Source organism: Tursiops truncatus, chromosome 8 (assembly GCF_011762595.2).
Source record: "Tursiops truncatus isolate mTurTru1 chromosome 8, mTurTru1.mat.Y, whole genome shotgun sequence".
Lineage (NCBI taxonomy): Eukaryota > Metazoa > Chordata > Mammalia > Artiodactyla > Delphinidae > Tursiops > Tursiops truncatus.
The window spans coordinates 61,286,541-61,304,064 of record NC_047041.1 but is presented as its reverse complement, the minus strand read 5'-3'; the positions used below and the strand labels follow the sequence as shown (position 1 = coordinate 61,304,064).

The 17,524-nt window shown below is 37.8% G+C and overlaps 1 pseudogene; it reads right to left on the bottom strand.

Annotated features, from left to right (window-relative positions):
- Window positions 1–13,970: 13,970 nt before the first annotated feature.
- On the bottom strand, window positions 13,971–14,900 carry LOC101336373 (olfactory receptor 5P4-like; annotated as a pseudogene).
- Between the last annotated feature and the right edge of the window lie 2,624 nt (window positions 14,901–17,524).

Here is a 17,524-nt window from a genome sequence, read left to right as displayed (position 1 = left end):
TTTGGAAGAGTTTAAGAAGAATTAGTATAATTCTTCTTTGAATGTGTGGTAGAATTCACCCATGAAGCCACATTATCTTTGGCTTTTCTTTGTTGGAAGGTTCTTGATTACTGATTTAATCTCTTTATATGTCATTGGTCTGTTCAGGCTTTCTTTTTCTCTTTTTTTTCCCCCAAATTTATTGAGGTATTATTGACCTGTAACATAATTAACTTTAAGGAATACAATGTGATGTTTTGATGCACATATATATTGCAAAATGATTACCACAATATGGTTAATTAGCACCTCCCTCCCCGTACATAATTATCTTTTTGTGTGTGTATGTGATGAGAACATTTAAGATCTGCCTTCTTGACAACTTTCAAGTATATAATACAGTATCGTTTACTAAAGTCACTATGCTCCACATTAGATCCCCAGAACTTATTCATCTTATAGGTGGAAGTTTGTACCCTTTGACAAACATCTCACTGTTTCCCCACCCGCAGAGCCTGACAGCCTCTATTGTACCCTCTATTTCTATGATTTTGGATTTTTAAGATTCCACATATAAGTGAGAACATACAGTACTTGGCTTTCTCTGTCTGACTTATTTCACTTAGCTTAATGCCCTCAAAGTCCATCCATGTTGTCACATGAGGCAGGATAGCTTTTTTATGGCTGAGTAATATTCCATTGTGTTTGTGTATGTATACATTATGATATATATGTGTGTGTGTGTATGTATATATATATATATATATATACAATATTTTCTTTATCCATTCATCTGTTGATGGACACTTAGGTTATTTCCATGTCTTGGATATTGTGAATAATGCTGCAATAAACATGGGAGTGCATGTATCTCTTTGAGATGATGTTTTCATTTCCTTCAGGTATATATCCAGAAATGGGATTGCTAGATCATATGATAGTTCTATTTTAACTTTATTCTTGATTCAATCTTGATAAGTTGTATGTTTCTAGCATTTATGTATTTTTTCTAGGTTATCCAATTTGTTCACACATAATTGTTTGTGTAATCCCTTATAATACCTTTTATTTCTGAGGCGTCCACTTTTTTTTAAATAAATTTATTTATTTTTGGCTGCATTGGGTCTTCGTTGCTGTGCATGGGCTTTCTCTAGTTCGGCGAGCGGGGCTACTCTTAGTTGCGGTGTGTGGGCTTCTCATTGCAGTGGCTTCTCTTGTTGTGGAGCACGGGCTCTAGGTGTGTGGGCTTCAGTAGTTGTGGCTTGTGGGCTCTAGAGCACAGGCTCAGTAGTTGTGGTGCACGGGCTTAGTTGCTCTACTGCATGTGGGATCTTCCTAGACCAGGGATCAAACCCGTGTCCCCTGCATTGGCAGGTGGATTCTTAACCACTGCACCACCAGGGAAGTTTCTTCTTTCATTTATGATTTTATTTATTGAGCCCTCTTTTTTCCCTAGTCTAGCTACAGATTTCTCTATTTTGTTTATTTTTTAAAATACAACTCTTAATTTTGTAGATTTTTAAAATTATTTTTCTATTCTCTATTTCTGCTATGATCTTTAATTAATTAATTTTTTTTGAGTTATGAGTTATGTTTTATTTGGGACAAAGTGAGGACTATGGCCCAGGAGACAGCATTTCAGATAGCTCTGAGAAACTGCTCCGAAGAGACTGGGGGGAAAGGTCAGTATATATGTGAATTTGGTGAAAGGGCGGTACATGCAATGAAGCACACATTTTTTTGCAGACGGTTTCTGCTAGTCATGAGGAGCAGACGTCATCATGAAGGATTTTAGTGCTTTTCTAGTTATGAGGAGATATAAGAATTGGGCTCATAAAATCGACTCCTGAAAATATCTAACTATCTGAAGACCTGTTCACCCAGTTCTTTCCAGAGCACAGAGTGCCTCATTTCTCCTCTCCACCCTGAACTCCTTTCAGGGAGTATTGAAAGTCATCTGCTATGATTTTTATTTTTTCCTGCCTTCTGCTTGGGTTTAGTTTTTTCTTCTTTTTCTAGTTCCATGGGATGTAAAGTCAGGTTGTTTATTTTAAATTTTTCTTCTTTTTTAATGTGATATTTATCACTCTAAACTTCCTTTTTGGTACTGCTTCAGCTGCATATCCTAAGTTGCATTTCCCTTTTCATTTGTCTCAAGGTTTTTTTTTCACATCTTTATTGGAGTATAAATGCTTTACACTGTTCTGTTAGTTTCTCCTGTACAACAAAGTGAATCAGCTATATGTATGTATGTATGTGTGTGTGTGTGTGTGTGTGTGTATATATATATATATATATATATATATACACACATATATATATATATATCTCCCCCCATATCCCCTCCCTCATGAGCCTCCTCCCACCCTCCCTCTCCCATCCCTCTAGGTCGTCAGAAAGCATAAAGTTGATCTCCTTGTGCTATGCAGCAGCTTCCCACTAGCCATCTATTTTACATTGGGTAGCGTATATATGTCAATGCTACTCTCTCACTTCATCCCAGCTTCCCCTTCCCCCGCTGTGCCCTCAAGTCCGTTCTCTACGTCTGCATCTTTATTCCTGCCCAGCCACTAGGTTTGTCAGTACCGTTTTTTAAAATTCCATATATATGTGTTAGCATACAGTATTTGTCTTTCTCTTTCTGACTTATTTCACTCTGTATGACAAATTCTAGGTCCATCCACCTCACTACAAATAACTCAATTTCATTCCTTTTTATGGTTGAGTAATATTCCATTGCATATATGTGCCACATCTTCTTTATCCATTCATCTGTTGATGGACATTTAGGTTGCTTTTATGTCCTGGCTATTATAAATAGTGCTGCAATGAACATTGGGGTGCATGTATCTTTTTGAATTATGGTCTTCTCAGGGTATATGCTCAGTAGTGGGATTGCTGGGTCATATGGTAGTTCTATTTTTAGTTTTTTAAGGAACCTCCATACTGTTCTCCACAGTGGCCGTATCAATTTACATTCTCACCAACAGTGCAGGAGGGTTCTCTTTTCTCCACACTCTCTCCAGCATTTATCTGTAGATTTTTTGATGATGGCCGTTCTGACTGGTGTGAGGTGATACCTCGTTGTGGATTTGATATGCATTTCTCTAATAATTAGTGATGTTGAGCATCTTTTCATGTGCCTCTTGGCCATCTGTATGTCTTCTTTGGAGAAATGTCTATTTAGGTCTTCCTACCATTTTTGGATTGGATTGTTTGTTTTTTTGATATTGAGCTGCATGAACTGCTTGTGTATTTTGGAGATTAATCCTTTGTCAGTTGGTTCATTTGCAGATATTTTCTCCCATTCTGAGGGTTGTCTTTTTGTCTTGTTCATGGTTTCCTTTGCTGTGCAAAAGCTTTTAAGTTACATTAGGTCCCATTTGTTTATTTTTGTTTCTATTTCCCTTACTCTAGGAGGTGGATCAAAAAGGATCTTGCTGTGTTTTATGTCATAGAGTGTTCTGCCTATGTCTTCCTCTAAGAGTTTTATAGTGTCTGGCCTTACATTTAGGTCTTAAATCCATTTTGAGTTTATTTTTGTGTATGGTGTTAGGGAGTGTTCTAATTTCATTCTTTTACATGTAGCTGTCCAGTTTTCCCAGCACCACACCACTATCCTGTTATTGAAGAGGCTGTATTTTCTCCATTGTATATTGTTGCCTCCTTTATCAAATGTGACCATATGTACGTGGGTTTATCTTAGGGCTTTCTATCCTGTTCCATTGATCTATATTTTTGTGCCAGTACCATACTGTCTTGATTACTGTAGCTTTGTAGTATAGTCTGAAGTCAGGGAGCCTGATTCCTCCATCTCTGTTTTTCTTTTTTAAGAGTGCTTTGGCTATTCGGGGTCTTTTGTGTTTCCATACAAATTGCAAAATTTCTTGTTCTAGTTCTGTGAAAAATGCCATGGGTAATTTGACAGGGATTGCATTGAGCCTGTAGATTGCTTTGGGTAGTATAGTCATTTTCACAATACTGATTCTTCCAATCCAGGAGCATGGTATATCTCTCCATCTGTTTATGTTATCTTTGATTTCTTTCACCAGTATTTTATAATTTTCTGAGTACAGGTCTTTTCCCTCCTTAGGTAGGTTTATTCCTAGGTATTTATTCTTTTTGTTGCGATGGTAAATGAGATTGTTTCCTTCATTTCTCTTTCTGATCTTTTGTTGGTAGTGTATAAGAATGCAAGAGATTTCTGTGCATTAATTTTGTATCCTGCAACCTTACTAAATTCATTGATTAGTTCTAGTAGTTTTCTGGTGATATTTTTAGGATTTTCTATGTATAGTATAATGTCATTGTCAAACAGTGACAGTTTTACTTGTTTCCCTATTTGTATTCCTTTTATTTCTTTTTTGTCTCGGATTGCCATGGCTAGGACTTCCAATACTATGTTGAATAATAGTGGCAAGAGTGGACATCCTTGTCTTGTTCCTGATCTTAGAGGAAATGCTTTCAGTTTTTCACCATTGAGAGTGATGTTTGCTGTGGGTTTGTCATATATTTCTTTTATTATGTTGAAGTAGGTTCCCTCTATGCTCACTTACTGGAGAGTTTTTATCATAAATGCGTGTTGAATTTTGTCAGAAGCTTTTTCTGCATCTGTTGAGATGATCATATGGTTTTTATTCTTTAATTTGTTAATATGGTGTATCACATTGATTGTTTTGTGTATATTGAAGAATACTTGCATCCCTGGGATAAATCCCACTTGATCATGGTGTATGGTCCTTTTAATGTATTGTTGGATTCTGTTTGTTAGTATTCTGTTGAGGATTTTTGCATCTATATTCATGAGTGATATTGGTCTGTAATTTTATTTTTTTGTAGTATCTCTGTCTGGTTTTGGTATCAGGGTGATGGTGGCCTCATAGAATGAGTTTGGGAGTGTTCCTTCCTCCGCAGTTTTTGGAAGAGTTTGAGAATGATGGGTGTTAGCTCTTCTCTAAATGTTTGATAGAATTCACCTGTGAAGCCATCTGGTCCTGGACTTTTGTTTGTTGGAAGATTTTTAATCACAGTTTCAATTTCATTACTTGTGATTGGTCTGTTCATATTTTCTGTTTCTTCCTGGTTCAGTCTTAGAAGGTTATACCTCTCTAAGAATTTGTCCATTTCTTTCACGTTGTCCATTTTATTGGCGTAGAGTTGCTTGTAGTAGTCTCTTAGGATGCTTTGTATCTCTGCAGTGTCTGTTGTAACTTCTGCTTTTTCATTTCTAATTTTATTGATTTGAGTCCTGTGTCTCTTTTTCTTGATGAGTTTGGCTAATGGTTTATCAATTTTGTTTTTCTTCTCAAAGAACGAGCTTTTAGTTTTATTGATCTTTGCTGTTGTTTTCTTTGTTTCTATTTCATTTATTTCTGCTCTGATCTTTATGATTTCTTTCCTTCTGCTAACTTTGAGTTTTGTTTGTTCTTCTTTCTCTGGTTCCTTTAGGTGTAAGGTTAGATTGTTTGTTTGAGATTTTTCTTGTTTCTTGAGGTAGGCTTGTATTGCTATAAACTTCCCTCTTAGAACTGCTGTTGCTGCAGCCCATAGGTTTTGGATCATCGTGTTATCATTGTCATTTTTCTCTACGTATTTTTTTATTTCCTTTTTGACTTCTTCAGTGATCTCTTGGTTATTTAGTAATGTATTGTGTAACCTCCATGTGTTTGTGTTTTCCCCCTGTAATTGATTTCTAATCTCATAGTGTTGTGGTCAGAAAAGATGCTTGATAGGATTTCAATTTTCTTAAATTTACTGAGGCTTGATTTGTGACCCAGGATGTTATCTATCCTGGAGAAGGTTCCATGTGCACTTGAGAAGAAAGTGTAATCTGCTGTTTGGGGATGGAATTTCCTATAAGTATCAATTAAATCTATCTGGTCTGTTGTGTCATTTAAAGCTTGTGTTTCCTTATTCATTTTCTGTTTGGATGATCTGTCCATTGGTGTAAATGAGGTGTTAAAGTTCCCCACTATTATTGTGTTACTGTCGATTTCCTCTTTTATAGCTGTTAGTATTTGCCTTATGTATTGAGGTGCTCCTATTTTGGGTGCATAAATATTTATAATTGTTATGTTTTCTTCTTGGATTGATCCTTTGATCATTATGTAGTGTCCTTATCTCTTGTAACAGTCTTTATTTTAAAGTCTGTTTTATCTGATATATGAGTATTGCTACTCCAGCTTTCTTTTGATTTCCATTTGCATGGAATATATTTTTCCATCCCCTCACTTTCAGTCTGTATGTGTCCCTAAGTCTGAAGTGGGTCTCATGTAGACAGCATATGTACAGGTCTTGTTTTTGTATCCATTCAGCCAGTCTCTGTCTTTTGGTTGGAGCATTTAATACATTTACATTCAAGGTGATTATCGATATGTATGTTCCTATGACCATTTTCTTAATTGTTTTGGGTTTGTTTTTGTAGGTTCTTTTCTTCTCTTGTATTTCCCACTTAGAGAAGTTCCTCTAGCATTTTTTGTAGAGCTGGTTTGGTGATGCTGAATTCTCTTAGCTTTTGCTTGTCTGTAAAGCTTTTGATTTCTCCATTGAATCTGAATGAGATCCTTGCCAGGTAGAGTAATCTTAGTTGTAGGTTTTTCCCTTTCATCTCTTTAAATATGTCCTGCCGCTTCCTGTGTCTTGCAGGGTTTCTGCTGAAAGATCAGCTGTTAACCTTATGGGGATTCCCTTGTATGTTGTTTGTTGCTTTTCCCTCGCTGCTTTTAATATTTTTTCTTTGTATTTAATTTTTAAAAATTTGATTAATATGTGTTTCATCATGTTTCTCTTTGGGTTTATCCTGTATGGGACTCTTTGTGCTTCCTGGACTTGATTGACTATTTCCTTTCCCATATTAGGGAAGTTTTTGACTATAATCTCTTCAAATATTTTCTCAGACCCTTTCTTTTTCTGTTCTTCTTCTGGGACCCCTATAATTCAAATGTTGGTGTGTTTAGTGTTGTCCACAGGTCTCTGAGACTGTCCTCAATTCTTTTCATTCCTTTTTCTTTATTCTGCTCCCTGGCAGTTATTTCCACCATTTTATCTTCCAGCTCACTTATCCTTTCTTCTGCCTCAGTTATTCTGCTATTGATTCCTTCTAGAGTATTTTAAATTTCAGTTACTGTGCTGTTCATCATTGTTTATTTGCTCTTTAGTTCTTCTAGGTCCTTGTTAAACGTTTCTTGTATTTTCTCCATTCTGTTTCCATGATTTTGGATTATCTTTACTATCGTTATGAATTCTTTTTCAGGTAAGTTGTCTATTTCATCTTCATTTATTTGGTCTTGTAGGGTTTTACCTTGCTCCTTCATCTGTAACATATTGTTTTGTAGTTTCATTTTTTTTTTTGATGGGTGCGGCTATATTCCTGTCTTACTGTTTACTTGGCCTGAGGTATACAGCACTGGAGTTTGCAGGCAGTTGGGTAGAGCCAGGTCTTGGTGCCAAGATGAGGACCTCCAGGAGGTTTCACTCTGATTAATATTCCCTGAGGTCTGAGGTCCTCTGTTAGTCCAGTGGTTTGGACTCAGCACTCCCACCACAGGAGCTCGCGCCTGACCTCCAACCTGGGAACCAGGATCCTGCAAGCCATGTGTTGTGGCCAAAAAAAAGATAAAAAGAAAAAATGGAGCAGTACAATAATAAAGGATAAAAAATAAAATAAAATTAGAAAGATAAAAAATGTATTAGGAAAAATAAAAATACAATTGAAACAACTGTAACAAGGTAAAACAAAACCTGAACAGAAAAAAGAGGAAAAAAAAAATAGGGAACAAGCCAAAAGGAGCAGAACAGTAACAAAGTGTAAAGAATAAAATAAAATTAGAAAAATAAAAGATTTATTAGAATAAATAAAAATATAAATGAATCAACAGCAAGGTAAAACAGAACCCCAATCTAAGAGGAAAAAAGAAAAAAAAAAGCCTTGGCTATGGGGGCAGAGTTTAGGCGGGGGCGGGGTGGAACTTAGGCAGAGGCGGGGTTTAGGGTGGGGCGAGACCTCTGCTTAGGACCTGTGTGGAAGGGGAGAGGCAGCACGTCCAAAGGGGGGCCTCCCGAATGTGGTGTTCCAGAGTTTGGAGGTAAGGTCCTGGATGAGGGTGTGTGGGTGGGGTTTAGGCCCAGCAAGGTAGGAGGGGGTCCCAGATGGGGTCTCTGAGTGTAGATGTAGGGCCCTGGGTGGGGGTGTAGGGGTGGGGCTTGGGCTCTGCACAGAAGGAGGGAGGCTCCGAGGGCAGAGGATTAGGCTTGGGAGCCCAACAGGCTCCCCGGTGCCTAAGTGGACGGGGAACGCGCTGGCCACTTTCCCTCGCATTCCTCTGTGCCCCACCCCCGGGTCTCCCCCATCCCCCCTGGACCCCTAACCATAGGTGTGTCCCAGTGGGTGTAGGAACTCCTTCCCTCCCCCAGCGCCCCTCAGGGCTGCTGGTCCCAGAGGTCTGGCCTTTAGTTTTGCTCTCAGATCCCTCCCTCCCACTCCCTCAGGACCCACACGCCTGGAGTGGGCCTTGGTGGGCAGAGCATCAGATCTGGGATCTTGGCAGGCTCCTGGGGGCCCAAGTGGTCAGGGGAAACTTGGCCACACTCGCTTTTAATCCTCTGCCCCCCCAGTGGTCCCCCAATTTCCCCCTTCGGGTGTGGGATCCCTTCCCCTCCTCCAACTGCCCCTCAGGGGCACCAGTCCCCTCCCGCCTCCACTTTTCCTCCCTTCTCTCCCTAACACCCCACGTCCTACCTGGTCACTGGCGTTTCCTCCCGTCCCCTTAGGTGTCCGTGGTTCGTCACCAGTGCCTGGTAGGTGCCCTAGTGTGGAGACGTGAATTCTGTGTCCTCCTAGTCCACCATCTTGACCTCAAGATATTTTTATATTTTCTTTTGATATCCTCTTTGACTCAGTGGTTGTTCAACAGTGTGTTATTTCATTTCTATGTATTTGTGAGTTTTCCCCTTTTCTTGCTGTCATTGATTTCAAGTTCCATTCCACTGTGGTTGGAAAATATACTTAGTATAATTTCGATTTTCTTAAATTTGTTAAAACTTTTTGTGACCTAATACATGATCATTCCTGAAGCATATTCCGTCTGCTTGAGAAGAATGTGTTTTCTTCTGCTGTTGGATGAAAAGTCCTGTATGTGTCTGTTAGGCCCATTTGGTCTATAGTATTGTTCAAATACACTGTTTCTTATTGATCTTCTGTCAAAATGTTCTATCCATTATTGAAATTGAAGTATTTAAAAATACTATGATTGCATTGTTGTCAATTTCTTCTTTCAGATTTATCAATATTTGTTTCATATAATTAGGTGTTTTGATGTTGAGTTCATATATATTTATAATTGTTATATTTTCCCGTTGAAGTGATCCTTCTATCATTATGTAATCATCCTTCTTGTTTCTAGAGACAAAAGTCTTTTTGACCTAAAGTCTACTTTGATATTAGCAGAGCCAGTAAAGTGAATTTTTTGATTTTTATATGGATCTTGATTTTTTATTCATTCAGCTATTCTGTCTTTTTACTGGGGAGTTTAATCCATTTACATTTAAAGTGATTATTGATGGAGGATTTACTGTTGCCATTTGTTAACTATTTTCAGTTTATCTGATAGTTATTGTATCCCACTTTTTCTCTCTTGCTGTCTTTCTTCATCTCGTTGTGTGTGTATTTTTAAATTGATATGTTTTGATTCCTTTCTCTTTTTCTTTTGTGTAACTAAGGAGTTTACATAAAATATCTTACAGTTATAATGACCTATTTTAAGCTGATAACAACTTTACTACAAAAGTTGATCACAAATCTAGTCTCAATTTTTTTTTCAGGTATTTAAATCTTTCATTATACATCCTTTGTCAACAATATATATAACTTGAATGAATATAGCCAAAATTTTGGAAAATAAACAATATATTTGTAAATAATACAAAATTTAAGAAAGAAATCATGGTAAAAATTAGATGTGTTCAGTTAGATAACTAAAATACAACACGTTAAATCTTACTGGACACCACTAAACAACTATAAGGAAATTTATAACCATAAATGCTATATTGCAAAAAAAGACTGAAAATTATGAAAATGTCTTTCTCAAGCCTTCTCAAGTATTTAAATAAAGAACTTTAAATTAAACCCAAAGAAGTAAAGAATAAAATAATAAAGATGAATATAAGTTTATGAAATAGAAAATTAATGTACAATACAGAAAGGCACAAATCAAAAGTTCATCCTTTGAAAATGCTAATAAAATTGATAAACCACTAGCAAGATTTATTAATATATATAGAAAATACAATATTGAGATGAAAAGGGAGCAACATTACAAATCTTACAGAAAATAAAAATAAGATATAATTTTAAAATATAAAGGAATTGGAAAACTAATTTGAAGAATGTGTTAACAAAAATGACAAAGAAATAAACTGAGAAACTAAATATTTCTGTATTCTTTAATGAAAATGAGCCTTACAGTGAAAAACTTTTCCACAAAACTGGAAAGCCCAGATGGCTTCAGCATTGAAGTCTTACAGATATTACAGGAATAAATATCACTTATCCTGTAAAAGTTCTTTTGAGAATAGACAACAAAGAAACCCTTTCCAAATCATTTTTATATTTTGATACCCCCACCTGAAAATTTCATTTCAAGAATGGGAGATGATAGGCCAAATTCTCTCATGAACATAGATGCAAGCATCCTAAACCAAGTATTAGCAAATCAAATCCAACGATAATAAAATGGATAAAAAAGCAACCAAAGTTGGGTTTATTCCAGGAATTCTAGATTAATTTAGTATTCATAAATCAATCAAAGTTGTACTTGCATCTCTGAATTAGGATGTACAAAGATGTGAAAAACATTTGATCATACGGTAACAAGATAAACCTTGATGAAATGAAAATCATACCCATATATTTGATGAACCAGTAGAGGATTCAAGAAAGCCTTAATGATGGGGCTTCCCTGGTGGCGCAGTGGTTGAGAGTCCACCTGCTGATGCAGGGGACGCGGGTTCGTGCCCCGGTCCGGGAAGATCCCACATGCTGTAGAGCGGCTGGGCCCGTGAGCCATGGCCATTTAGCCTGCGCGTCCGGAGCCTGTGCTCCGCAATGGGAGAGGCCACAGCAGTGAGAGGCCCACGTACCGCAAAAAAAACCAAACAAAAAAACCAAAAAAACACCTGATGAATTGACATCCATATAGGTGAGCAGGTTGCACACCTAAGGACAAGTGCATAGTCTTGTCTGTCATAGAGAAACAATTTGAAGGGATGAGAAGGCATCAGCCAATTCTTGGGTGACAGTGTAAACTGTCTGGACAGATAGAAATTTAGAAGAAAGCCAAATGCAAAGACAAATCATTTCACCCCAAAATTCCCTTCCCTTATGCTCCAAGCATGTTACCTAAAGCAGCAACAGAGGAGGAGCTGATAATAAGAGAGAAATCATATAGTCCCACACAGCTTCACAGCAAATAGATGTTATTGCATTCATAGATGAAAAAAAAAAATCTAAAATTGCTGTTCAATGCTTAGTTTCAGAAGTATAAAGCCTCTAGAAGATAACATGAGAGACTATCTTTATGACCTTGGATTAGGCAAAGATTTCTTGAACTTGTCACTAAAACATTAAACATTAAAAAAAATTGATAAATTAGACCATTAAAATTAAAACTTTTGTTCATCAAAACATACAGCTAAGAGAGTGACAAGGCATGCTTCAAAATAAGGGTATACCTTTTATGTATAAATCTGACAAAAGGATTTGTAGATAGATTATAAGAACAAATAAATAACAAAAGTTCAATCTGAATAAAAGTGGTAAAAGACCTGATGATACATTATACAAAAAAGGACATACAAATAGCTGATAAATATATATATTTTAAAATGCTTAACATAAGAGGCCCAGGGAGATGAGAGTGAACACTGCGTACTTGTTTATGAAAAATTGTGTCTATCCCTGGATTTTATGGTGATATCCTTTTTTTAAAAAAAAAAATTTATTTATTTACTTGGTTGTGCTGGGTCTTTGTTGCAGCAGGTGGGCTCCTTAGTCACGGCTCTAGGGCTCCTTAGTCGCAGCTCGCTGACTCCTTAGTTACGGCAAGTGGGCTCCTAGTTGCAGCATGCGTGTGGGATCTAGTTCCCTGACCCGGGTTTGAACCCGGGCCCCCTGCATTGGGAGCGTGGAGTCTTCACCACTGTGCCGCAGGGGAGGTCCTGATGTTATCCTTTTTAACAACTGTGGATACATAACTTTTTGTCTACCAAAGAGCTGAGTCACTGGGACTCCTTTAAGCCAGCTCTTTCCATAGATTGTCTTCATATCCCTGACCCTTGTGGTTGGACCGGTCCTTGTGGTTCCTTTTTTTTTTTTTTTTTTGGAGTAAAATTGCTTTACAATGTTGTGTTAGTTTCTGCTGTACAATAAAGTGAATCAACTATATGTATACCTATATTCCCTCCCTCTTGGACCTCCCTCCCATCCTTCCCACCCCACCCATCTAGGTCATCACGAATTGGGAGATTAGGTTTGACATAAATATGTTAAAGTGTAAAATGTATAGCTAGTGGGAACCTGCTGTATAGCACAGGGAGCTCAGCTCGGTGCTCTGTGACGACCTTGTGGTTCTTATTGCAAGATGCCTTCAGCAATAACCATCAGGAAACTTTGAAAGAGACAAAGCTTGTTACTTACAAGTCCTGGAAATTATGTAGCACACCTGGCGTCGCACAGGGTCATGGGATAGAGTGAGAGAGAGAGAGATCTTAGGGTTCTGCTTTTATTGGGGTAGAGAATGGGAGCCTAGGGTTTAACGGGCTCACTCTTTATTGGTGACTTTGAAACATAAGAGCAGGAATGTAAAGCAAGTGAAGAGAAAATACAAGTAGTCCAAATGGTCAGTTATCTAAGGAGCTTGGGAGTGGGGGTCAGCCTGGTTCTTTAGTTGTGTGGCTGGCAATGTTTATTCAAAATATCTGAAATGGCTGCCTCAGTCACTAAAGCTTGAATCTGACACTTGCCTTTTACCAAAGCAAACAAACAAATAACACCAGCCGTCAGGGCTTACGCTGCACACCTAGAATAAGGCAGTGACAGAAGTGGTAGCAATAAACACCTTCTTGAGAGATATTACAAAGAAAGATGGCATGCATATTTCATGCCAGCATCAGCCTGAGCATCTTAATCTGTAATTTTATGCCCTGGAAATACCAGCTAGCTTGCTGAAAGAAAGCTCCACTGGGCCTCAGCCCCCTCCGCACCACCACTCCCCAGTAGTTTTTCCTACTACTCAAAGGCTTGTCTGCAAAGGTTCAAAGACAGACCTTTGCAAGCCAACCTTTGCAAACAAACCTTTGAGTAGTAGGAAAAACTTAACGGAACTCTCAAAGGCTAAGCCTTCAGAGTTCCTTCTTTGTTATCTGGACCTAGTCTCCTGGTGGCAATACTGTGGAATTATTTTGGTCTGGCTTACATTAGGTGGGAATGAAACTTTTCTAGATCCCAGCATCACTATTTCCAAAGATAATGATAACCCTGTATAAGAGACACCAAGTCTTCCATAGAAAGTAACCTGGCCTGTCAACACCACCATCAGTTGCATTTCCAATTGAGTTCATGATACCTTCTGAGATGTTAATTTACAAGGTGATATTTTTTTAAATGTATAATTTAACAGAAGAAAAAGAAAACACCCTCTAATCAGACTCCCTAAATAATGAACAGAGGAGAGGAAAAAGTGTAACTATGTTTCTCCAGGTAGCTTCATCCTGAAATATACACACTTAATTTGAACCCAGCAGATTTTTGTGAAAATGCTATACTTTGTGACTCTAGAAAATTATAAATTAAAGCTGGCATTAATCGACATTCAGGTATTTTATATTTAAGATAGTTCTTCACATAAAATAAGACTAATGGACAACATAAACGCCTATCACATATGTTCCTGAAATTATTGTTTTGTAGTTTCTGGATTCACATTGTATTCATTTCAAAATGACTGATGTATTCTAGCTATCAATTTTCTCATGGCCTCTTTCACCTCTTTGTTCCTCAGACTGTAGATCAGAGGGTTCAGCATGAGGATCACCACTGTGTAGAAGACAGACACCACTTTAATATGTTCAGGTGAGTGGCTCGACTTCGGTATGATGTAAACAAATGTGACTGTCCCATAAAACAAAGTAACTGCAGTGAGGTGGGAAGTGCAAGTAGAGAAGGACTTGTGCCTTCCCTCTGTAGAGTGTATCTTCAGGATTGAGTGGAGGATGTACAGATATGAAACTGTTTTGGTGAACAGTGTGATTACAGTGATTGACCCAGCTGAGATGGCAGGAGATATTTCAGCAACATAAACATGGGTACAAGAAAGCTTCTCTAGTGGTGGCAGGTCACGGAAGAAATGGTTGATTTTATTTGGTCCACAGAAACTCAGACTCAATAAACATCCGATAAATGATGAAGCATTCACACATCCTCCCAGATAGGAAGCAATCAGTAAGATGATGCAGACCCTGGGAGACATGTGTGTAGAGTAGAGAAGTGGGAAGCAGATGGCCACATAACGATCATAGGCCATGGCAGCCAACAGGAAGCACTCAGCTGTTCCAGAGATAACATCAGAGCCAAGCTGAGCTATGCAGCCAGTGACAGGATAGTAGTTCTTTCATTTAGGGAACTCACAATCATAATAGGAGTGACTGATGGAGTACCCAAGATCCACAGAGACCAAATGGCTGAGGAAAAGGTACATTGGGGTGTGGAGCTGAGGGCTTCTTTGGATTAACATGATTATGCTGGTATTGCCCAACATGGTAGCAACACAGATTCCAAGAAAAACCACAAAGAAGATGGAACAAAGTATAGGATTCTCCGTTAACCCTAAAATAATGAATTCTGTCATCATTGTGTGGTTTCCAAGCTCTATCTTATTTGAAATGATGCCTGTTGAAATAAAACCCAGTGGATATTAAAATGAATTGAATGATCTCATAATTAATATATTTACTTTACCAGCCAACCTATCAGAAAATCAAAACATCGACCTCACTGTTGTCTAATGCTTTCACTTTACAAAATGTTTCCAAATGTATTTACATTATGCATGATTTGAGAATATTAATGTCCATTACCTTAAGGCCAGAGATACTCACAAAGGGACCAATGACTCAGATCAGAACACAGCACTCACGTTTGTATCATTTGATCAATTCAGGTTGTTGAATGAACACTTACAGCAATTGTATTATTAATTATACTTTAGGTACTGTATAGACCTAACAAAAGAATACATTTCATAGTCATACATGAGTAAGGTATATATTAGAATATGTTGACAAAATGCCTACATGTGTATATTATACCAGCCACATGAGAGCAAAAGAGTAATATACAAATGTAAAAAACATCAAGAAGTCTTTTCACCTAACAAAAAATTAATGAGTAGTTTTAATCATAAAAATGCAAAAATTGGGACTTCCCTGGTGGCGCAGTGGTTAAGAGTCCACCTGCCAGTGCAGGGGACACAGGTTCACACCCCAGTCTGGGAAGATCCCACATGCCGCGGAGCGGCTGGGCATGTGAGCCATGGCTGCTGAGCCTGTGCGTCCGGAGCCTGTGCTCCACAATGGGAGAGACCACAACAGTGAGAGGCCCGCGTACCACAAAAAATAATAATAAATAAAAAATTTTTCCAACAAACAAAAGCCTAGGACCAGATGGCTTCACAGGCGAATTCTATCAAACATTCAGAGAAGAGCTAACACGTATCCTTCTCAAACTCTTCCAAAATGTAGCAGAGAGAGGAACACTCCCAAACACATTCTACGAGGCCACCATCACTCTGATACCAAAACCAGACAAAGATGTCACAAAGAAAGAAAACTACAGGCCAATATCACTGATGAACATAGATGCAAAATCCCCAACAAAATACTAGCAAACAGAATCCAACAGCACATTAAAAGGATCATACACCATGATCAAGTGGAGTTTATCCCAGGAATGCAAGGATTCTTCAGTATATGTAAATCAATCAATGTGATACACCATATTAACAAATTGAAGGAGAAAAACCATACGATCATCTCAATAGACGCAGAAAAAGCTTTGGACAAAATTCCAAAAACCCTCCAGAAAGTAGGCATAGAGGGAACTTACCTCAACATAATAAAGGCCACACCTGGCAAACCTACAGCCGACATTGTTCTCAATGGTGAAAAACTGAAACCATTTCCTCTAAGATCAGGAACAAGACTAGGTTGCCCACTCTCACCACTATGTTCAACATAGTTTTGGAAGTTTTAGCCACAGCAATCAGAGAAGAAAAAGAAATAAAAGGAATCCAAATCAGAAAAGAAGAAGTAAAGCTGTCACTGTTTGCAGATGACATGGTACTATACATAAAGAATCCTAAAGATGGTACCAGAAAACTACTAGAGCTAATCAATGAATTTGGTAAAGTAGCAGGATACAAAATTACTGCACAGAAATCTCTTGCATTCCTATACACTGATGCTGAAAAATATTAAAGAGAAATTAAGGAAACACTCCCATTGACGATTGCAACAAAAGGAATAAAATACCAGGAATAAACCTACGTAAGGAGACAAAAGACCTGTATGCAGAACAATATAAGACACTGATGAAAGAAATTAAAGGTGATACAGATGGAGAGATATACCATGTTCTTGGATTGGAAGAATCAACATTGTGAAAATGATTCTACTACCCATAGCAATCTACAGATTCAATGCAATCCCTTTCAAACTACCAGTGGCATTTTTCACATAACTAGTACAAAAAAATTCACATTTTGTATGGAAACACAAAAGACCCCGAATAGCCAAAGCAATCTTGAGAAAGAAAAGCGGAGCTGGAGGAATCAGGCTCCCTGACTTCAGACTATACTACAAAGCTACAGTAATCAAGACAGTATGGTACTGGCACAAAAACAGAAATATAGCTCAATGGAACAGGATAGAAAGCCCAGAGATAAACCCACACACATATGGTCACCTTATTTTTGATAAAGGAGGCAAGAATATACAGTGGAGAAAAGACAGCCTCTTCAATAAGTGGTGCTGGGAAAACTGGACAGCTAACATGTAAAAGAATGAAATTAGAACACTCCCTAGCACCATACACAAAAATAAACTCAAAATGGATTAAAGACCTAAATGTAAGGCCAGACACTATAAAACTCTTAGAGGAAAACATAGGAAGAACAGTCTATGACATATATCACAGCAAGATCCTTTTTGACCCACCTCCTAGAGAAATGGAAATAAAAACAGAAACAAATGGGACCTAATGTAACTTAAAAGCTTTTGCACAGTGATGGAAAACAAAAACAAGATGAAAAGACAGCCCTCAGAACGGGAGAAAATATCTGCAAATGAAGCAACTGACAAAGGATTAATCTCCAAAATTTACAAGCAGCTCATGCAACTCAATATCAAAAAAACAAACAACCCAATCCAAAAGTTGGAGGAAGATCTAAATAGACATTTCTCCAAGGAAGGCATACAGATTTCCAACAAACAC